The sequence below is a fragment of the Pan troglodytes genome, chromosome 13, assembly GCF_028858775.2.
Source record: "Pan troglodytes isolate AG18354 chromosome 13, NHGRI_mPanTro3-v2.0_pri, whole genome shotgun sequence".
NCBI classification, from domain to species: Eukaryota; Metazoa; Chordata; class Mammalia; order Primates; family Hominidae; genus Pan; species Pan troglodytes.
This window is the reverse complement of record NC_072411.2, coordinates 50,317,692-50,341,936: the sequence shown is the minus strand read 5'-3', so window position 1 is coordinate 50,341,936 and position 24,245 is coordinate 50,317,692. Positions and strand designations below refer to the sequence as shown.

At 36.5% G+C, this 24,245-nt stretch overlaps 1 protein-coding gene and 1 pseudogene across 18 annotated transcripts in view; one reads left to right on the top strand and one right to left on the bottom strand.

Annotated features, from left to right (window-relative positions):
- MBD5 (methyl-CpG binding domain protein 5) overlaps nucleotides 1-24,245 on the bottom strand; it is a 498,386-nt gene that overhangs the window by 213,415 nt on the left and 260,726 nt on the right. The gene's annotated exons all lie outside the window — the stretch shown is intronic.
- On the top strand, nucleotides 1,034-6,241 carry LOC129143271 (ubiquitin carboxyl-terminal hydrolase 12-like; annotated as a pseudogene).

Below are 24,245 nucleotides of genomic sequence, written 5' to 3'. Positions count from 1 at the left end.
CTAAGAACACTAGACTGGTAAAGAAAAGAATGCCTCAAGTGAGCACGTGTACAACTCCAGCAAATATACTATGCATATAGCCCCTCCCAAGTGCTGGCAGGCCACTGCTCATGAGGACAGCCCAACCCAAGGGAAGAATCAGGGGAAAAGGGACGTAATTCCCCTAGAAACATGCCAAGATATAAAATCCCAAGTCAAAGGTCAAACCGTGCACTTGATCTGTCAAATCACCTGCTTGGCCCCCTTCCAAGTGTACTTTACTTCCCTTCCTTCCTGCTCTAAAGCTTTTTAATAAACTTTCACTCCTGCTCTAAAATTTGCCTCAGTCTCCCACTCTGCTCTTATGCCCCTTTGTTGAATTATTTCTTCTGAGGAGGTAAGAATTAAGGTTGTTGCAAACCCATATGGATTCACCACTGCTAACAGTATGATTCAGTTACTTAATTCCTCTAACAATTTCCTATCCATTGACACTCTTCACCAGTTACTTCACTTTATCTTCCAGACACACTGTCCCTTTAGTCCCTGGTACCTTCTATGTTCCTTCCAGCTACACAGGCTACTGCTATGCTTTTCTGCCTAGAATGTGCTTTCTTTCCTTCTTGACTCAGTTAACTCATATTCTATTGGCAATTAACTATAAGATAGTTTGGTTTATTGCTATATTGGCTTATGAATGAAGTGCTTTAGGGGCACAGAGGTGTCCCTCCATCTTAGTCACCAGCAATAGAAACCAACTTATAATTTCAGAAGAAAATACATTTATTAAAGGATAGGAAACACCTCACAGAATTCTTCAGGATGCTATAGAAACAGCTTTGGAAGTTACCCAACCAGGAAAGGAGCGCGCAGCACGCAATGCTACTGTCTGGAAGCTGCAGGATAGATGTTGCCACTATAATAACTTTTCTGTTATATTTGGAAACTGGAAGTAGCTGCTACTGCTACTTCAGAAATGAAGACTCCAGAAATGGAGTCTGTAGTCTACATTTTTTTCATGTCTCTAATTTTTGTTTCAAAGTTTGTGGTGAGTATGCCTGATTGGCAGTCCTGTTTATGGACTCATGCCCAATGTGTAACAGAGACTGGGAGAGTAAGTAGTTGGCATTTTAAGCCTGTAAGATAGAAAATATCTCTGATTCAGAGTGTAGGGTACTCCCTAAACCCAGAAAGAGAGTTCTAATACTAATTATCCAAGAATAACAAATATCCACTAGCTGAGGAATACAGACAGAATTGAGAACAACTTTTCAAGGAAGGTAATATTTTAGTTGTGTCTAGTTTTTTTTTTCTTTCTTCTTTTTGTTAAGCAAGACTTTGTCAAGCAAAGTGAACAAGTGATGATAGGGAAGACACTGCAGGAAAAGAAGAGAGAATAGCATTGGATCTTAAGTAGCTTTAGAATCAAATGAAGAGCTTTCTAAAAAACAATCCCCATGCCCGGGCGCAATGGCTCATGTCTGTAATCCCAGCACTTTGGAAGGCCAAGGCAGGTGGATGATATGTCAGGAGTTCGAGACCAGCCTGGCCAACATGATGAAACGCTGTCTCTACTAAAAATACAAAAAATTAGCTGGATGTGGTGGTGGGCACCTGTAATCCCAGCTACTTGGGAGGCTGAGGCAGGGGAATTGCTCGAACCTGGGAGGCGGAGGTTACAGTGAGCTGAGATCGTGCCACTACACTCCAGCCTGGGCAACAAGAGTGAAACTCCATCTCAAAAAAAAAAAAAATCCCCAAATGTAGTCACTTATTCAATAGGTATGTACTGGGTCCCTGATATCTCATATTACTATTAGGATATTCTGTGACAATCATTTGGTTAAATATCTGTGAAAGCAAAAGCACTGACACATAAAATAGATGGTCTGCTTAAGAGAAAGCAGTAAGTTTTTAGCCCAGTATAAATGGAGCTCAGGGAGATCAGAGATGAGGCAAGAAAGCAAACTATGGGCAAATATAAAAGGTTATGACTGACTTCCTGAAGCATTTAAAGTGTACTCTACAGGTCCTCAGACATTTTTGAAAATGGAGATCATACATAATAGAAACTTGTTAACTCTGCATATGGGTAAAACATGACACTTCAGTGAACAAAATAGGAAATGACTGGATATCAGTTATTAAAACAAAACAAAACACCCCAGGAAATGGAATAAAACTGAGCCTTTTATATATCTTATATGCAGGCACCTGAAGGCTTAAGCAATAGATCCAGAAGGTCGGTCCTTCATTTTTCTCTGGTGAAATAGAATAGAGCATTAGTAGTCAATGAACATTTGGAGAGAGTAGAGGGTTGCAGGAGCAAAGAAGAACTCCTAAAGTTACAAACAACTTTAGACAAAGTTCTTTAAAGAAAGTTCTTTAGGCCAGGCATGGTGGCTCATTCCTGTAATCCCAGCAGTTTGGGAGGCTGAGGCAGGTGGACCACATGAGGCCAGGAGTTCAAGGCCAGCCTGACCAACAGGGAGGAACCCTGTCTCTACTAAAAATACAAAAATTAGCCGGGTGTGGTGGTGCATGCCTGGAATCCCAGCTACTCAGGAGCCTGAGGCAGAAGAATCGCTTGAACCTGGGAGGCAGAGGTTGCAGAGAGCCAGAACATATCACTGCACTCCAGCCTGGGCGACAGAGCTAGACTCTGTTTCAAAAAAAAGAAAAGAAAGTTCTTTAAACAGAGGATGGAGCAAAGCTTAACTTCTGCTGGGAGGTTCTAGGAAGAAACTGCTAGAGAAGAAAAAGGGCCTGGCTTGGCCTGGCATATCCTGGGTTAACTGGGGGACCATCAAGGATGGGGAAAGGAGAAAGTTTCCCCATCCTTGCTTTGTCACACTGGATTTGGAGGCAGTAGCATGACTACAACTGAGATTGGCTGTAACCCAGAATTGCTTATTCTCTTTCCTTGTATATGACCTACAGAATGCCATGTATATAAACAGGTGTACTTATGTTAGGTTGTGCCTATTCGTACATGTTGGCACTAAGTCTATACATACAATATTGATATATGAGGATGCTGTAATTTATTGACATGCAGTGTACAAAGTGGTTTATGGCATGATGCCGATTTCTAGAGCTATAAGAAATATATTGATAAATTATAAATCATACAGTAATAAAGTTCCTTCTGAGAAGAAGAAGAGAGGTTTATGGGATACTGTCCAAAAGATAATCGCCCAGACTCACTTCTGGAATGGATGAGGAGTGAGGAGCTCCCCAGTGAAACAACCATAACTGGTAAAAAATTATAAAAATACAATCATTTAAAATCTCTGAAAATTGTCTTCAGGGCACACAGCCAATGAAGAAACATTTGTGCAAGACAATTTACTAACTCTTGGGAAGAACAAAGAGAGTCACTGGCACTTGAGTCACAACCCACTGCCTTCCTCACTCCCACTCACCAGCTCAGCAGGACAGAGGCTCCACTCCAGGTAGGTGTGGTCAAGATTACAGGGCTGCCCTTCTCCCCACCTCCCAGCCAAGGGCTCTGATATCTTCCACAGAAGGCAAGCCATCAACATTTCTCATGACCCCAGCTATGTATTGCAGATGTAAAATTCTACTCAAGTACAGTTGAGAGGCCAGGGGTTCCCTTTCTGCACCAAGACCTTACCTGTAGAGCAAAAGTTCTTCTACTCCAGGTGAGGTAGACTGAGAACACTGGAGCTTAAAGCATCCATGCCCCAGCTCACCCTTAGGGCACAGGTTCCATGCTGGGAGAAGCAAGCCAAGAGATTAGAGGCTACTCCTCTGCACACTGCTCTGCTCATAAAACAGGTTTGCCACTGCATGAAAAGTGGGCTGCTGTTCCTAACCTTAGCTTCAGGCTAGTAGTTCCAAGATCTTGCCCAGGGGGAGGAGAATATCATAAGAACAGAGAACTCCGAAGCTCTCCCCAAGAGAACTGACTTTATTGAGAATAGAGTGAGGGAGAATTCAAGCCCAAGAATGCTCTTGAAACAATGAAGATTCTGATGGTATGCAAAAGGACGCTAGTATCTCCATGGGAGAAATAAGCTAAGTAGTAGGTCACCTCGGTGAACAATAGGAAATGACTGGATATCAGTTATTAAACAAAACAGAAAAACACTCCCCAAAACTTGAAGGTATTTGCCAGAGAGAATCAAAGAGGCAGTTAAGAACAATCTTCCTGGAGTCAGAATAAACTTCAAAGAATGGCCTCAAAATTAGTTCAGTATAGGGGACAGAATTTAATTGGAACAGACTACAGCAGTTTGTTCCCTGGGGTATTATTGGAAACAATAAAGCATTACCCCAGCAATTAGTAGAGCTTAACAGGTAGGTATGATACCAATAGAAGCAAACAGCATAACAGATCAAGGAAAGAGACAGTCAAAGGGAGTCTGTCATAGCTACTGTCATCCCAGGAGGACTATATGCATGGGAAAGGCTGCGTGCTCTGAAGCGTAACATCAGAAGCTTCACATAGGTGGTGAATAGATTTTGTTAAAATAGTCCAGGGAAGTCATTAAATGAATAAACAGGCCAACAACAATGACAAGTATTGAGGGCTAATATTCAGAATTGATACAATATGCTATCTAGAAAGTCCAGTTTTCAATAAAATATTATAAGATATGCAAAGAGGCCAGACACAGTAACTCACGCCTGTAAATCCCAGCATGTTGGGAGGCTGAGGTGGGCAGATCACTTGAAGTCAGGAGTTCCAGACCAGCCTGGCCAACACGGTGAAACCCCGTTTCTACTACAAGTACCAAAAATAAAAACAATTAGTCGGGCGTGGTGGCAGGTGCCTGTAATCCCAGCTATTTGGGAGGCTGAGGCACGAGAACTGCTTGAACCTGGGATGCGGAGGTTGCAGTGAGCCAAAATTGTGCCACTGTACTCTCCAGTCCAGCCTGGGCGACAGAGTGAGACTCTGTCTCCAAAAAAAAAAAAAAAAAAAATTTGAAGAACTAAAGCAAACTATGCTTAAAGAACAAAAGGAAAGTATGATTACAACATTTTAACAGATATACAATATTAATAAAGAGACAGAAATTGTAAAAAAAAAATCGGGCAATGGTGGCTGGGCAGGTTTGGTGTGTGGGTTTGTGGCCCATGCTTTGCAATGCAAGTGGGTGGCCTAGCTTCTCTCCTCCCCTGCCTCCATCTGGACCACGAGTGCCAGTGCTTCAGCATTAGAGAAAGAGATTGGCCCAGAACAGTTTCCAGTCAATGAGCACTATTTTGGGTTAGTCAATTTTGGGAATACCTGCGATGGGCACTTTTGGATTAGTCAATTTGGGAAATATGTGCAATTTTTGGAATTCAGTTCTTCATGCGCTTTATTTTTGTCATCCATTTCAGGAAAAAGTTCTAGCATACAAGACAACCTAGGTAGAAGGAAAATTTTAATGTGCTCAGCAACTTTCTTCCACTGTGTAGCCACACAGAAGGAAAAGGTTGAAGTAATATCTCCCGAGAAGTTCAAAACAAGATTACAGAAAGAAAATGAGTTTTTCTGCATGCAACAAGATACCCATGAGTTCTTAAATTACCTACTAAATACAATTGCTGATATTCTATAAGAAGAGAGAAGGCAGGATAAACAAAATGGTCACTTACCAAATGGTAATATTGATAATGAAAATAACAACAGCACACCAGACCCAATGTAGGTTCATGAAATTTTTCAGAAAACATTAACTAATGAAACCAGATGTATTACTTGTGAAACTATAAGAGCAAAGATGAAGATTTTAAAGAACTTCCTGTGATATAGAACAAAATACATCAGTTATTCACTGTTTAAGGGTTTTTAGCAACACAGAAACTCTATGAAGTGAATACAGACATTACTGTGAAGAGTGTTGTAGCAAATAGGAAGCACACAAATGAATGAAAGTTTAAAAACCACCCATGATTAGAGCTCTACATCTGAAAATATTTAAATATATGGATTAAATTCACTGATGTACGAAACTTTCTTACTAGGTAGTTTTTCATTTAGAACTTTGTCTGTGTAACACTTCAGGGGATGCAACCAATCCAGACAGAATGCACGACCTTGTTGCTATTATGATTTACTGCGGAAGTGGTCACAGGTGAGGCCATTATATTGTAATAGTTAAGAATCAAGATTTCTGCTTGTCCTTTGATGACACTGTAGAAAAAAATGAATGCACAAATTACTGAAGAATTCTATGTATTGACCTCAGATATTGCAAAGAACTCAGAGTCTGGTTACGTTCTTTTCTATTAGTCTCGGAACTGAGTGGAGACTGTGAGGAGGACATACTTTCTGCCTTATTTCTTCTCTGGTTATTTTGGAGAGAATCAAACACCAATTTTTCAAGAAATAGAAATGCAGGGAGCTCAAAAGCCACTAATACTCTTTGCACACAATGAAGCAAAGACTATGGATTTTAAAAAAAGAGAAAAGTGGAAATTCCGGATGGAAATAAATATATAATACAATGAAATAAGAAATTCACTAGAGGGGCTCAGTCATAGATTTCAGTTGGCAGAATAAAGAATCAGTGAACACGATGATAGATTGATAGAGATTATGTAATGAAAGCACAGAGAAAAAAGAATGTAGTAAACAACAGAGCCTCAGAGAAATGTGGGACACCATGAAACACAGCAACATATGCATAAGAGGGGTACCAGAAGGAGAAGAGAGAAAGAAACAAAATAATATTCAAAGAAATAATGGCTGGAAACTTCCAAAATTTGATGAAAATTCACTAACTGACCTACTGAAGAAGCTCAACAAATTCCAAGTAGGATGAAGACAGAGAGAATCATACTCAGACACATCAAAGTGAAAATGTTCAAGGGAGAGAAAATCTTGAACGCAGTAAGAGAAAAATAATTTCTCACATACAAGGGAAGCTCAAAAAGATCAGTGGCTGATTTCTCATCAGAAACAATGGAGACCAGAAGGCAGAGGGATGATATAAACAAAGTGCTGACAGGAAAACAAAACCCCAAAACTTGTTACTTAAAAATTTTAATTCTGGGCTGGACATGGTGGCTCACGCCTGTAATCCCAGCACTTTGGGAGGCAGAGGTGTGCAGATCACTGGAGGCCAGCAGTTCGAGACCAGCTTGGGCAACATAGTGAAAGCCTGTCTCTACTAAAAATACAAAAAAAATCATCTGGGCATGGTGGTGTGTGGCTGTAATATCAGCTACTCGGGAGGCTGAGGCACGAGAATCCCTTGAACCCGGGAGGTGGAGGTTGCAGTGAGCCGAGATCGCACGGCTGCACTCCAGCCTGGGCGATGGAGCCAGCTCTATCTCAAAAAACAAAAAAACAACAACAAAAAAAAACTGTAATCCCAGCACTTTGGGAGGCCGAGGCAGGCGGATCACGAGGTCAGGAGATCAAGACCATCCTGGCTAACACAGTGAAACCCTGTCTCTACTAAAAATACAAAAAATTAGCCGGGCGTGGTGGCGGGCACCTGTAGTCCCAGCTACTCGGGAGGCTGAGGCAGGAGAATGGCGTGAACCCGGGAGGCAGAGCTTGCAGTGAGCCGAGATCGCACCACTGCACTCCAGCCTGGATGACAGAGCAAGACTCTGTCTCAAAAAAAAAAAAAAAAAAACTTCATTCTGGCCAAACTCTATTTCAAAAAGGAACGTGAAATAAGTATGTTCCAAGGAAACTGAAACTGAGAAAATTTATTGATAACACATCTACCTACATGATAAGAAGTACTAAAGAAACTTCTTCAAGAATCCAGTTCATAATCTGACATCAAGAAAACAAAAAGGGGCAGCACAAGTAAAGGTAATTATAAAAGATACAATGAATGCATATTTCGTCTCCTTCTTTCCTTAATTGATCGAAAAAGAAATTGTATAAAACAATATTGTAGGAGAAAGTACTGTGGGCCTATCACATATAGAAATATATCTGACAAGAATAACATAAAGGAGCACAGAATAAGCATGTGACAAAATCTAACACCTCTTCATTTTAAAAATATTCAACAAACAAGAAGTAGAAGGGCACTTCCTCAACCATTAAAGGACATTTATGGAAAATCCACAGTTCATATCATACTTAATGGTGAATGAATGCATGTTTTCCCCTCAGATCAGGAACAAAAAATATCTAGTCTTGCCACTTCTATTCAACATTATACTGGAAGTTCTAGCCAAGGAAACTAGACAAGAAAATGAAATAAAAGGCACACAGATTGGGAAAGACTAAGATAGAGGTAAGACTATCTCGATTTAAGATGATATGATCTTTTTCCAAAAAATTATTGTAGGTACTTAGTGGGTATATATATTTACGGGGTACATGAGATGTTTTGATACAGACATGCAATGTGAAATAAACACATCATGGAGACTGGGGTATCCATCCCCTCTGGCATTTATCCTTTGAGATATAAACCATTACATTCTTTAAGTTTAAAATATACAATTAAATTATTATTAACTATAGTCACTCTATTATGCTATCACAATACAATAGTAGATTTTATTCATTCTTTATAGTTTTTGTACCCATTAGCCATCCCCACCTCTCCCCCAATCCCCTACTACCCTTCCCAGCCTCTGGCAACCATAGCCTCCCAGGGAGTTGGGACTACAGACACATGCCACCATGCCTGGCTAATTTTTTTTTTTTTTTTTTTTTTTTTTGAGGCAAGGTTTCACTACGTTGCTCAGGCTGGTCTCGAACTCCTGGGCTCAAGTGATCCACCTGACCTTGGCTTCTCAAAGTGTTGGGATTAGAGGCATGAGCCACACTTCACCTGGCCAATTGTTTTGTTTAATTCAGCAAATGAGTGGGAGCATGCATTTGTTTGTCTTTCTGTGCCTGGCTTATTGCACTTAGCATAATGATCTCCAGTTCCATCCATGTTGTTGCAAATGATTGGATCCCTTTTTTTTTTTATGGCTGAATGGTACTCTGTTGTGTATAGGTACCACATTTTCTTTATCCATTCATCTGCTGATGAACACTTAGCTTGCTTCCGAATCTCTAGCTACTGTAAACAGTGCTGCAACAAACTTGGGAGTGCATAGATATATCTTCAATATGCTGATTTCCTTTCTTTTGGGTATATACTCAGCAGTGAGACTGCTGGATCATATGGTAGCTCTATTTTTAGTTTTTAAAGGAACCTCCAGACTGTTGTCCATAGTGGCTGTACTAACTTGCACTCCCACCAACATTGTAGGAGGGTTCCCTTTTTTCCACATCCTAGCTAGCGTTTGTTATTACCTATCTTTTGGATATAAGTCATTTTAATTGGGGTGAGAGGATATCTCATTGTAGTCTCGATTTGCATTTCTGATGATTAATGATTGAACACCCTTTCATATACCTGTTTGCTATTTGTATGTCTTCTTTTGAGAAATGTCTATTGAATCAAATCTTTTGCCCATTTTTAAATTGTATTGTTAGATTTTTTTTCCTGTAAAGTTTATGAGCTCCTTACATATTCTGGTTATTAATCCTTTGTCAGATAGGTAGTTTGCAAATATTTTCTCCCATTCTGTTTGTTGTCTCTTCACTTTCTTGACTGTTTCCTTTGCTGTGCAGAGGCTTTTTAACTTAATGTGATCCCACTTGTCCATTTTTGCTTTGGCTGCCTGTGCTCATGGGGTGTTGCTCAAGAAATATTTGCCCAGATCAATATCTTAGACAGCTACTCCAATGTTTTCTTGTAGTAATTTCAAAGTTTGAGGTCTTAAATGTAAGTCTTTAATGTATTTTGATTTGGTTTTTGTTTATGGTGAGAGATAGGGGTCTAGTTTCATTCTTTTGCATATGATTATTGAGTTTTCCCAGCACCAATTATTGAAAAGACTCTTTTCCCTCAGCGTATGCTTCTGGCACTTTTGTCAAAAATGAGTTCACTGTATGTGTATGGATTTGTTTCTAGGTTCTCATTCTGTTCCATTGGTCTATGTGTCTGTTTTTATGCCAGGACCATGCTGTTTTCAGTTAGTACAACTCTGTAGTATATTTGAAGTCAGGTAATGTGATTCCTCCAGTTTTGTTCTTTTGCTTAGAGCAGCTTTGGTTATTTTGGATTTTTTGTGATTCCATATAAATTTTAGGATTGTTTTTTCTATTTCTGTGAAGGATGTCATTGGTATTTTGATAGGCATTACACTGATTTTATATATAAGAAAGCCAAAGGAATGTTCTAAAAATCTACAAAAATTAACAAGTTCAGCAAGATTGCAGGATACAAGATCAATATACAAAAATCAATCATTTTCTTTTGCCATTGACTCAGTGTTAAAAAAAAATTGGTTATTTTCTCTAAACTGGCAATGAATAATCTGAAATGAAATAATAAAACAATTCCATCTAAAATTCTATTAAAAAATTAAAATATTTGTGAGTAGATTTAACAAAGGAAGAGTGAAGTTACATTTTAAAAACTACAAAATATCAGTGAAAGAAATTAAAGACTTAAGTGAATACAAAGACATCTCATGTTCATGGATCTGAGTTCTACTATTGTTAAGATGATAAAATTCTCCAAATTGATCTACTGATTCAATGTAATCTCTATCAAACTCCCAGCTAGCTTTGTTGCTAAAATTGGTAAGTTGATCTTAAAATTCACATGGAAATTGATAGAACGTAGAATAGCCCAAACACACCATTTTAAAAAACAGGAACAAAATTGGAGGACTCTTACTTCCTTATTTCAAACTTATCAAAGCTACAGTAATTAAAATAGTGTGGTACCTACAAAAAGATAGACACATACAGATCAATGGAATAGACATGACAGATAAATAAAGCATGTATTGACAAAGATGTGGAGAAACTGAAACCCTCATACACTCTTGGTAGGACTGTAAATGGTGCAGCTGTTTTGGAAAAGAGCCTGACAGTCTCTCAAATGTTAAACATAAAGTTAACATATAAGTCAGTAATTCTATGCCTAGTTATATAACAAAGAGCAATGAAAATATATATTCACATAAAAACTTGTGCACAAATATTTATAGTATTATTATTCACTATGGCTAAAAAGTAGAAACTACTCAAATATTCATCAATTGATGAATAAAATGAAATGTGGTATATTCGTAACTGAAATATTATTTGGTAATAGAAATGAAAAAATTACTCATACATGCTACAATATTGATGAACATTAAAAATACTGTACTGAGTAAAAGGAAATGAAGAGAAAATAATGAGCGGGGAAGAGCCTGGGGTTGTCACACTGAAAACATACAGTCACTAAATGGCTTAGTATTGATAAGTCAACAGAAGGTCAGTTAAGGTATGAGGAGACTGATAATTTGTATTGAGGCCTCTTTCATCTAGAAGGAGAGTCATGGCAGTGCAATGGTGAATTTGATCAGTTGCTCAGTACTTTAAACTGCTCTAGTTCTCCTTTTTTATTCTGAAATTCCTAAAGCCTGTTAAAAGGCAGGAATCTCATTCTTAAGAAATATATCTTTCCCAAGAGAATGACTTCAGTGTTTATTGTTTCTTAGATTTAAAAAAAGCAGCTTACTTTTCCATTCATTTAAAGAGTAATACATGATTTTTGGCTGGGTGCGGTGACTCACGCCTATAATCCCAGGACTTTGGGAGGCTGAGGCAGGTAGGTCACCTGAGGTCAGGCATTCAAGATCAGCCTGGCCAACGTGGTGAAACACTGTCTCTACTAAAAATACAAAAAAATTAGCTGGGCGTGGTGGTGGGCACCTGTAATCCCAGCTACTTGGGAGGCTGAGGCAGGATAATTGCTTGAGCTCAGGAGGTAGAGGTTGCAGTGAGCTAAGATCGTGCTACTGCACTCCAGCCTGGATGACACAGTGAGACTCCATCTCAAAAAAAAAAAAAAAGGTAATACATGATTTTTATAGGATTATTAGAGAATACAAATAAGTGTAAGAATGAAAACAGTCCTATTAATTAAAACTAAATAACTAGTAAACTGTTGATATTTTTGCATAACTTTCTCAGACTTTTTTTCTGCTTTCATTTTTTGCAAAGCAGTGACAATACTAAATTTCGTACATTTTTAAAGAGAAAGTCCACATTTAAGCAAATTATTTGAAAACATTATGTATAATAACATCACATTATTGCATTGTAATTTGTTCATTACCATTCACTACTGTTTATCATTTAGGTTGTTTCCAAATTTAGTTATTATAAATAATGTTGTAAAGTTTCCTGTGGATAATGTTTTTCTATGCTTCCTTAGAATAGATTTTTAGAAACTGAGTTAAAGGATAATAATATCTTTAGGTATGGCATACATACATTGATTAGTTGTTTTCCAAGAGTTGTACTAATTATACCTACCCACAGTGTAAGAAAATACCTGTTTCTGGACATTTTCACAAACATGTCATCTTACCCTCATGAGCACTATTGTCTTACCAAATCTCTAGAACATGAATCTAAAATTCCACTCATAACCTATATTGAAAGAAGAACTCATTATAAGTTTCATAAAAGGAGAAATTGTTAATATTTGCTATAAAGGCTTTGCATAGTTTTATGAGATAAATGTACTATACATTAAATAGGAGTAAAGTTAATTTTTCTTATTCTGGAAAAGAATGAGTTTGTATCAGCTTGAGTCAAATAAAAAAACTATTTTGGCCATTTCTACTATTAGCAAGGCACTGTAATGAAGGAAGCTTATAGTTTGGGAAGTTGTAAGCACAAAAGTAGTTCAATAACCATATGAGATTTAAATAAATAGTTTCAGAAAACAGCAGAAGAGTTGTTCAGGGTCTGCACAAAATTATTTGTCAAAGATATAATACAGAAAAATGAAGCCTCTGGAAATTCAGATGAGAGAGATCACTTCAGGTTAGGATAAGATTTATTAATTACAGAACTTACTAAATATATAGAAAACACAGAGAAGTCTTGGTCTTTATTCAAAAGTCTTTGAACCATAAGCATCAGCCTTTAAAAAATTCTGTTTAGTGTTTATAACATTTAATCATTTCATTTTTAGATTACTGTTTTCTTTTCCTTTTTATTATTTCTACTTCAAGACTCACTTCTAACAAAGTATCCTGTGATAGATTACACTACACACATCCCTGCACTGAGTAGTTAATTGCGCCTATGGTTCACCTAGTCCGATCATCAGGGCTTTTTTCCCTTGGTATGTATTTGTTTTTGGAGCATCTATTATAATATAATGATGAATCAATTGGTGCTAGGTTATTTTGGTTCATAGCTATGACATAGCAAAATATCTTTCTTGGATAGTAGAATATGATTCATGCTAAATAAATGTCACTATCAACACTGACAGCCCACTTTAGTCAATGCTATGAATGAATTTCCATCTTATTACTGTGAAGAAATCACTTTTTTAAAGGTCTGAAGTTTATACACACACACACACCAACATAACACACACTTTCATGGTACTTAAAAATGCCATAGTTGATGAGTTATTTGAGATGAGAAAGCATCTATAATAAACTTGAAAAGCTTCAGAATCTTGCTATCCAGAAATTCACCATTTATGCTACAGAGTGAATGTGTCCCCCAAAGTTCATGTGTTGCAAATGTAATCCCCAATGCAACAACGTTGAGAACTCAGAGTTTCAAGAGGGGATTAGGTTATGAGGGGTCTGCCCTCATAAATGAATTAATGTTGTTATCATAGGATGGGTTCATTATTGTGAGAGTGAGTTTGTTATAAAAGTGAGTTTGACACTCTCTTGCTCTATCTTATACACATGCTCTATTGCTCTTCTGCTTTTGGCCATTGGGATGATGTGGCAAGTAGGTCCTCACCAGATGCAGGCCCCTTGACCTTGGACTTCCCAGTCTGCAGGATCATGAGAAATACGTTTTTCTTTATAAATTATGCAATCTGTGGTATTCTGTTGTAGCAACACAAAATGGACTAAGACAATTCCCATATTCAGAAGACTGAAGGCAAAACAGGAGAGGTCCCATTACCTGAATATTCATTACCCAATCAAAAGTTCTATCAGCATAAAAAACTGACTGATACATCCATCACTCACTAATTGGGCCCTTCTCAAATATCCTTCCCTACTCAACACTAAAGAGCCTGTTCTTACTCTTCATGACAAAAATTTTGTTGGTCAGTCTTTCTCTAATCAATGGATGGTGTAAACATATCTGTTCTTTTGGGATGCTATCTATGCCTATAAAATATGCAAATTTATGCAAAGTCAATATTGGGAAATATGTGGGATTTCATGGAGTTAATGAAAATTATATTTGAACACTACTCACATCACAAATAAAGCCAGTAAGAGCAGTTAAAAGTGAAATAAAGAAAATAAGCAAGGATCATGATTCAATGGGTGTTTGAAAGGAGAATAATATAAACATTAATGATTGGAGACACCTTTAGGAAAACTAAAAAACCCTCTGAATATTTTTGCAAACAAAAGAACCTCTTTAAAAACCATAATAGAAAGTTAAACAATAAGGGCAAGATGTCATATTGCATTATCATCAACTTTGTTAGAAATTACAAAAATGAAAATTAAAATGTCATTTATCCTTTGTTGCTCTTCATTATTCCCACAGTTAAAATTATAACTTGCATTTAAATAGCCTTCAGTTAAATATTTTTCATAACTAAGTCCCACTAAACTTACCACTACTATTTACCGTAAATCTTCGGTTCCTTTACCATAAGTCTTTGGTTCCTATTTCATTTAGATTCCTTGTCCTGGCTGCAATTATTCTTAGATAACAACAACAATAATAATAAAGGACAAGTCATAAAAATAATTTTGCTTCTTAAAGATGAGTAGAACCAGATTAAATGAATTCCTTTTTTAAAACAGAGGCAAACCTTAAGTAATTATGCTCATAAACAAAGCATTCATAGTTCTGGTACAGTGTTAACAAAGAAAGCAATGTCCATCATCTGCAATCTTTGTTTATAAAATGATAGATTTTAATGCAGAGAGTGTTGGGAGTAGGGTGAGAAAGTGATTACAGCTTACCTAAATAAACAGAGGTCTGCAAAGTCTGGAAAATTAAAATCAATGAGAAGTTATATGGGTAAGTCTGCTTGTCAGCTTGGGGATCGAAATGCAGAAGAAATATGATCATAACTCTGATGAATCTTGGCACAACATTTCTCAGCAACTAAAGTTTTTAAAAGATATATATTAAAAGTCAAATGACACATGAATATGAAATAATAAATATATCAGATGATAAAAAGCAAGAATCATTCAGAAAGTAATAAAAATCAGTAATAGTTTCCCAAAATGGTAAGAAAATATGTTCATGTATTAAAACAGAAAAAAAGCTTTACGACAAATAATCCAGCTACTAAGTCAAACGGCAAATTTCATGTCTGTAAGAACAAACACTTTAGTCACAATAACTGTAAATTCTTTCAATTGAAATATTATTGCTAAATACTATATGGATACCTGAAAATACTAATAATAAAAAGAAGTGTTTGCTGCTATTAAAACTTATTAAACTTTTTACTAAATTATACACTATTCTGAAGAATAAGTAGAAAAAATGAATAAAGTGATATATAAAATCACTTTAATAAAATATAAATTGTATAAAATTTAATGTATATAAAATGTAATGAATTAGAGGCCAGGCACAGTGGCTCACACCTGTAATCCTGGCACTTTGGGAGGCCGAGGTGGGTGGATGGCTTGAGCTCAGGAGTTCCAGACCAGCCTAGGCAACATGGTGACAGCTTGTCTCTATTTAAAAAAAAAATGCGGTGAATTAGAGTATATGCCCCAACTAACAGTGGTGATGTGATAATATGGGCATATTATTCTCAGATATTCTCATTATTCAGTAAAATCTGGATTTCAATGTAATATTTCCTAATTTTGAAAGATTATGTGAGGCCAGCAATACAAGCCTGTTGGCTGAATCTGGCCCATAAGCAAGAGATTTGTAAATCTAATATTTTGCTTAAGTGTGGCTAATTTACATCTACAATAAAGAAAGTAGATGCTTCAAACAGTTTAGTCCAATTTTCTCATGTCAATTCTATTAATATCATTCTTTCTTTTAGTATGTTTACAAAATTCAACATGATAAGATCTTAATCAGCTTTCATTTCTAAATGTTTTGACATTAGGTAGGAGGCAGATGAGAAAAAAGAGGTTGTATGTGCACTGGAACTTGTGAACAAGAACAGTTACAATGTCAAAGGTATATAACTGTTATTGAGATGACTTTTTCTACTCTCTTTCAGTTATCCTGTAGTTATTCAGAATAACAGAGTGCTGTAAACTAAGCTGTCTATTTGTTTGAAGAGCAGATGGGGAAAGTAGCTGCTTTGAAATGTGATTAAAATATGAGGCCTCTGTTTAGTATTTATTTTTCTTTTTAAGCTTCAGATTTGTGGCTTAAGCAACTTTAATCAAGAGAAGAAGGACCAGACAGCTGCTGTGGTCCTAGTCTGCTGCTGTGTTTCTGCATGGGGAAGGCTGTAATAACAGACAGCAAACAAATAACCAACTCTATCATTTGCCAAGGCTGTGAGGAAAAAGTCACTCATATATTGTTGGGGAGATTGCAGTGTGGGTAGACAACCTTTATGGAGAGCAACTAGCCAGTATGTATCCAAATTAAAAATATATTTACTATTTTGTATCCTGATTTTGAGTAGTTACACAAATCTATGTATATATTAAAATTGACAGAACAGTATATCAAAAGAAAGAAAAAGTTATTTTACAATCTGATAATTTAAAAACAAAAAAGAAAGAAAAAAAGCAAGTGAGCCTGGCATCAGGTTTGTAGCCATTTTTTTGGTTAATAATCCCAGCATCTTAAAGGTGGCAGTACAGACAAGACCCATCCATTATCTCATCTAATTTTATAATTACTCCATTGAGATAGGGACCAGCCCCCACTTTTGATAGAGGGTGATACCAAGGCTCCATGAGAGGGGGGTAACTTGCCCAAAGCCATGCACCAAGTCAAGGATGAAACCCAGATCAAATGCAAGTCTGCCTGCGCAACACAGCCACCAGGTTTCTTCCCTGATGCCCTCATTATCTGTTGTTTTGAGGTGATTGAAACAATAGAAAATTCTTAAAAAATGCATTCACTCTTTGACTTAGCAATCATACCTTTGGAAATGTATCTTAGAGATATCCTGTGCATATACAAAATGACAATATTTAAGGTTATTTACTGTGCTGGTTTTACATCAGCAAAAGATTGAAAAAAAAGTGTTCCTTTATGAGGGGCTGGTTAAATAAGCAATGGCATATACTTCTGATGTAATAAGATGTAACTCTAAAGAGAAATGAAGAAGCTCTCTATGTGTGGAGATTTAATCCCCCAAACTCCATTATAAATTGTTCAGTAAAAAAAGCAAGGGCAAAATAGTATATATAGTATGCTACTATTTGTGTAAGAAGAGGGAAAATACATCTGTATCTATGTTGTTATATTTGTGTTTATATAAACAAACATCAGAAGAGTACAAAAGAAACTAGTGATAACAGTGACCAGAAGTAGGTGGCAGCAGGGGCAGAACAGGGTAAAAAGCAGGATACTCAGTGTATACCTTCTAATATTGCTTTGATTTTTGAATCAAATGTGGCAAGTTAGGAAGATAGTTAAGAAAGAAAGGGGTTATAAAGCAGCTGAGTGTAGCTATGTTTGTGTGCTAGCTTTTTTTCTGGGCTCCCAGAGGCAGAAATTTTACTAACCTTTGCACTGCTCTAGTAAGCATAGGCATGGTCCATTTAGAGTACTTTTGACTATATTTGCGTGTGTAGGAGGAGGAGAAAACTGTATTGGGGACTTCAGTGGAGAGCACATTTCTTATGACTTAAAATAGGGCCATCGGTGAAGGATAAATGGCTTAGTTCTTAGATTTGTTTGGCATATTCCACTACAGGTATGTAATAATTTTATCTGAATAGGAAAGGAAATGCCTGCTCTACTTACCTCAGGACTAAAATTAGGCTGCCTATTTCTGCTTCGAATTGCTAAAAGCTAAATATTGTATGCTGTGGCTGAAAGAGCAAAGGATTCTAATACTTTGGTCTTAGCAGTTAAAGCTGTCAAATACAAATACCAGATAATGTATATCTACTTCACTCCCATCCCCAAAGAATCATTATTCATAAAACTCTCACTGAGAGTTTTTCCTTACTGCAAAAAGTGCAGGATGGATTGGAGAGCCAATAACTTTCCAGGCTCAGGGTTACCTACTTTCCATATGACTATGTAAATATGGAAGGAAGCTGCTGTAACAAAGACATGCAATCATAGCTACATAACTAGTGATTTACAGTTTATACATGGCATTCTGAGAATACCTTATTGCATTTAATCTTTACAGACACTCTGATATGGGAGTGTTATCATCCCTGTTATATAAATGAAGAAATGGACATCCAGTAAGGTGAGGTGACTGGATAATGGAATAGGCTCTACTTGAACCTAGAACTTCTGATTTTGAGCCCAAATGATTTTTCAGTACTATACAGCTTTATATAATTGCCAATGTCTGACATAAAAATACACTGACTAGTATAGAGACAACTAATAATTGCATCTGATGGGGGGGGGGTTAAGTCTTAAAAGTCAGTCTATATGGAAAAAATATCCAGTAGTCAAAATTACTTTTGAGGATCATTTAAATGACCCAGAAAGTACAGAAATACAGTGTGGGGGAGGTTTAATAACCTTGATAATATTTCACTTTAAAGTACAAATTAATATATCATATATAGTAATATATATATCTAAAATTATTATGCTACATGTATTTTACAAAAGAGAATGGCTATAAGTGAATTTATACATTAAACATGTATATCATGCAACTCCACTGTACGAGTAATGGCTAACATTCATTGAGGGTTCACAATGCTATGCTAATTATATATATATATATACACACACACACATTATATATATACATATTTTTTTAACCTTGAACAACATGAGTTTTTGAGATTTCATTTAATCCTTTCAAGATGTCTATGAAGCAGACATGTCATAAATACAGATGAGGAAACAAAGGTTTTGAAAAGATGAGTCATGCAGGAAGCAAATATCAACGCCAGGATTTGAATCCATCCAATTTGAGTCTGGAAGTCATGCTGTGAGAACATGAATTGGTATTCTTATTCATGTTTTGCTGTAGCATATCTATGCATTAAACAAATAAATAGAATGAATCATATATATGCCAAAGGTGATGGGTTTGACAAAGATTCATATCCTAATTTCCAAATATGTATGTGCAAACTGTTTTGACAGGATTCCTGGTCAAGATGGTACTGGCAATAGACACTTTAGAGACTTCTCTATTTAAAACAGTACTCAGCAATTACCGATAAAGTATAAGATATATTATTGAAAAAGTATAACAGAATAAAGTATAAGAGATATAGTAAAGAAAAAAATCAAGATACTGCTGTACTAAAAATAAAAGTCACTGTGTAACAGAACACAAAGTAGTACACAAGGCTGACATTATAGAATAGTTAAGCTCCAAGTCTAGTAGTGGTTAGATGCACCAAGGGTTAATATTGCATGTTAGTGGAGATTAAAAAGAACCACCTGGCAAAAGACTTGAGCAAGTCTCAGTGCATAAAAATGGCACTAAGATGTGATTCCCCAAACTGTGAAAAGAAGCTGAAAAAAGCTTTTGGGGATAAACCATTATATAAAACCAGGAAGACAGAGGAGGGAGACAAATCCTAGCTCCTAAAACTTAAGTCAATCCACCCACTGACTCAATGATTGGGATAAACAAAAGGAGATAGAGATAGAGAGAAAAAAAAGTCACTGTCAGGATGAACCTGCAAAATGATTTCCAAAGCACTCGAGGAAAACTAAAGCTAAGAAAGTCAACAAACACAATTGAAAGATCATTAATTTTTAAAAAAATGCAAGAGGAAATATATTTACAGAGCAATCAGAAAACATAAAAATAAGAGTTGAAGATTCATACAGAAGTAAAGGAAGAAATATCTTAAAAAAGAATAAGAAATTTTGAAAACAAAATTAAAAGAAAATATAAGAATTGGTGTATGCAAAAAAATGAAAAAAATTCTTGGAAATTGAAATTTATTATTTGAAAAAGAAAATCCTAGTAGACAGGATATATTAGAAAAGGATATAGTAGAAAAGGCACCTAGTAAACTAGAAAACAGGATTGAGAAATTCACTGAGAATGTGATACAGAGATACAGAGAGATGAAAACTGAAACAGCATTAAGTCATGTAGGATACAGGCCTTAACATAGAACAAATTTTAGAAATAGAATATAGAAGGCATAGCAGATAAGAATGTTTGCACAGATAATGTCTAAGATATCCCCAGTACTAAAGATCAGTAGAATACCTTAGATTAAAAGCATCATTATCATCAAGTCCAGAGAAGATAAAATCCATAAAAATATATCCACACCTCAATCCACCACAGAGCAAGGACAAAATCAAGGTTAATAAGAAGTCTTAATGCTATCAGAGGTTAGAAAAAGATGATCTGTAAAGTAACAATAGTTAAATGGTAGATTTCTTTTCTCTCAAAAGACACTGAAAGATACTAGAGTCTGATCTTCAAATTGCTGAGGGAAAAACAACTGTAGCCTAAACACTTAAAATTAGCTAAATTACCATTAAGTAGAGAGGCCAAAATAAAGATATTTTCACAACTACAAAAACTAGTTTACCTGTTACATGTGTTTGCTGAAATAACTACTTTTCACAGCAAGAAAACAACTTTAGGCCAGGCATGGTGGCTCATGCCTGTAAACCCAGCACTTTGGGAGGCTGAGATGGGTGGATCACTTGAGTGCAGGAGTTTGAGGCCCACCTGGGCAACATGGCAAAACCCCTCTCTACCAAAAATACAAAAATAAGCTGCGCAGGGAGTGCACACCTGAGGTCCCAGCTACTTGGGAGGCTGAGGTGGAAGGATGACTTGAGCCTGCATGATCAAGGCTGCAGTGAGCTGTGATCATGCCACTGCACTTCAGCCTGGGTGACAGAGTGAGATACCCACCTCAAGAAAAATGAAACAAAAAGCAGAAAAAAAGAAAACTGAACATTGAGGGAAGGCAAGGAACATAAGAAGTAACTGTGAGGATGGAAATCAAACTACTGTCCCTTTTAAAATAAAATCGACAAAATACAAAGGTGAATTAAATTCTAGAAAAACCTGTAAAGAAAGGCAGCAGATAAAATGTGCAAGGATTGTTTAACTAAAGGATACACTAAGCAATTTTAGACTCTGTGAGAAAAATAATATAGTCCACATGTGTATTAAAATTTATGGTTAATTTTTTTTCTGTTTTTTCTTTTTCTTTTTTTTTTTTTTTGCAGTTAGTTTTTAAAAGAATAGAAATACAAATCTATAGCTTCCAAACCAGGAAACGAGAAAAAAGAAAAAAGCAGAAGCAACCAAGAGAAATATCAGTTCAACAGATGTCATGAAAGGAGGAAAAAAAGTGAAGAAAAGTTAACTAAACAAAACCACAATAAAATGGTTAAAGTAAGCCCAAAGCCAGGTGTGGTGGTATGTGCCTCTAGTCCCAGCTACTTGGGAGGTTGAGGCGGGAGGATCACTTGAGCCCATGAAGTTTGAGGCTGCAGTGTACTATGACTGCACCTGTGAATAGCCACTGCACTCCACCTGTCCAACACAGAGAGATACACTTCTTAAAAAAGAAAGAGTCCAAATGTGTAACTATAATAAATTAAATTAACTTCTTAAAGGAAAAGTACTATCAGAATGGAATTAGAAAAATAAATCCAGCTTTATGATGTTCAGATGAGATACATCTAGAGCTAAATGAAAATAAAGAAGAATGGAAATGATATTCTAAGCAAAAACTTGCCAAAAGAAAAGTAGCAAAGCAATACTGTGATAGTGGATTGTGGGTGTCATCTTGACTGGATGAAGGGATACTCAGACAGCTGGTAAAGCATTAATTACTCTCAATGTTTCAGTAGGCACTGTGCCTGACCTTTTTCGCTGAAAGAGAAACTCAGATGGTTTTGCTTTATTTTTATTTTTTACAGAGACAGGGTCTTGCTTGTTGCCCAGGCTGTAGTGCAGTTGTGCAATCATAGCTCACTGCACCCTCGAACTCCTGTGCTTAAACGATCCTGCCGACTTGACCTTCCTAGTATCTAGGACTATAGGCTCATGCCACCACACCCAGATAACTTTTCCCATTTTTTAAGAAATGGGATCTCACTATGTTGCCCAGGTTGGTCTTGAACTCCTGGCCTCAAGTGATCCTCCCACCCTGCCTCCCAGTGTTGGGATTACAGGTGTGAGCTACCACACCTTGATGGCTCTGCTTTTGATTAGAATGACTAGGCTGCCCCAGTGTGTTTGTGATGGTGTTCCCAGAGGAGACTGGCATGTGAGTTGGTGGAATGAATGGAAAAGATACACCCTCAACATGGGTGGGCACCATCCAATCGCTTGGGGGACCATATGGAACAAAAAAACTGCAGGAAGGGCAATTTTTCACCACTTCTCTCCTGGAGTCATGACACCCTTCTCCTGACTTGGGACTTCAGAACTCCAGGTTCTCCAACCTTTGAACTCCAGGACTGACACCAGTGGCCTACTGGACTCTGAGGCCTTCAGCCTTAGACTGAGAATTACACTATCAGCTTCTTTGGTTCTGAGGCCTTCATACTTGGACTGAGTGAGTATTTTGGCTTTCCTGGTTCTCTAGCTTGCAGTCTATCATGGGATTTCTCTGCCTCCATAATCAAGTGAGCCAATTCCCCTAATAAATCCCTTTTCACATACCTCTAGATATATCCTACTGGTTCTGTCTCTGGAGAACCCTGACTAAAACAAATAAATTTTAAAAAATAGAATTTAGGGCAAATAAACATTAAATGAGAAAAAAGTGGCATTAAAAAATGTATGAAGATTTTTAAAATGATGGCCTTAATATACTTAAAAACATACAAATTACCCAAAGAAATGGAAAAATCCACAGACACAGTGAGAGACTTTCACATACACATACACAACCCCATCAAAACCTGATGGATAATAAGGATAAAAATTAGTAAAAATAGATTTGAACAACACAATCAACAAGCCTCTCTATCAGCTATATATATACAACCCTGCACTAAAAAATAGAGCATTCCTTTCAAACACACACAGACCATTCATGAAAACAGATCACACACTAAACCTCAAAATAAGCCCAAATAAGTGCCAAACAATCAGAGTCATATAAACCAGCCCTCTGATCACAATATCATAATAACAATACGAATGAACTTCAAATACATGATATTAAGTGAAAGAAGATAGAATCAAAGGCTACATATGGTGTAATTAGTTTATATGACATTCCGGAAAAAGCAAAACTACAGCAACAGAAAACAAATCATTGGTTGCCAAGGGCTGAGGTTGGGAGAGGGGTTTATTACAAAGGGACCCAAGAAAATTTTCGTGGGTGATGGAGGTTCTGTATCTTGACTATGGTGGTGGTTAAATGAATGTGTACACAAGCCAAAACTCAGAACTATACACTAAGAAGGTGATCTGACTTTATGCAAATTATATCTTAATTAACCTGATATTAAAAACAGTTCAGTTAGTTAAAACAATAAAAAGCATTTCTTCAATGCATTTATTAAATTAGAAAAACAAAGATCAAAAGCTAATCAATTATGTCCCAATCAAATAAGTGAGAAAAGAAATAAGAGTAAATATAAGAAAAAGAAAGAGGACAATAATGATAATATAGACCAATCTCTAGCAGGACTGATGAAGAAAACAAAACGAGCACAAATAGAGGCATTATCAATGAAAAAGAGTACATAATACAGATAAAGTAGACACAAAAAACTACATTGCTTGAGTAATTACAGGTAAAGTAGAGATAAAAAACTACATTGCTTGAGGCAAAGAGTTCAAGAGACTAGCTTGGGCAACAGAGCAAGACCCTGTCTCTAAAAAATAAGTTACAGAATATTAAAAACAACTTTAGGAAATATTTGACAGCTTGGATGAACTGAACAATTTATACATATATTTATATTTGTTTGTATTATATGCATAATATATATTAGCTACATATTTAAGTTTGTGTTTTCTCTGGTAAAATTTAAATAAAGGAATTAGTTCTACGATATGCTTCCTAGTGTTACACTAAGACCAAATTTTAATGATCTATATTTTTCCTAAACTCTTAACAGGAATGTTTCCCCTATTACCCAAATATTATTCATATTTTTAGACTCAAGGCTTTGAACTTTCCATAACTTCTTACCATGTCTCACAAATGCT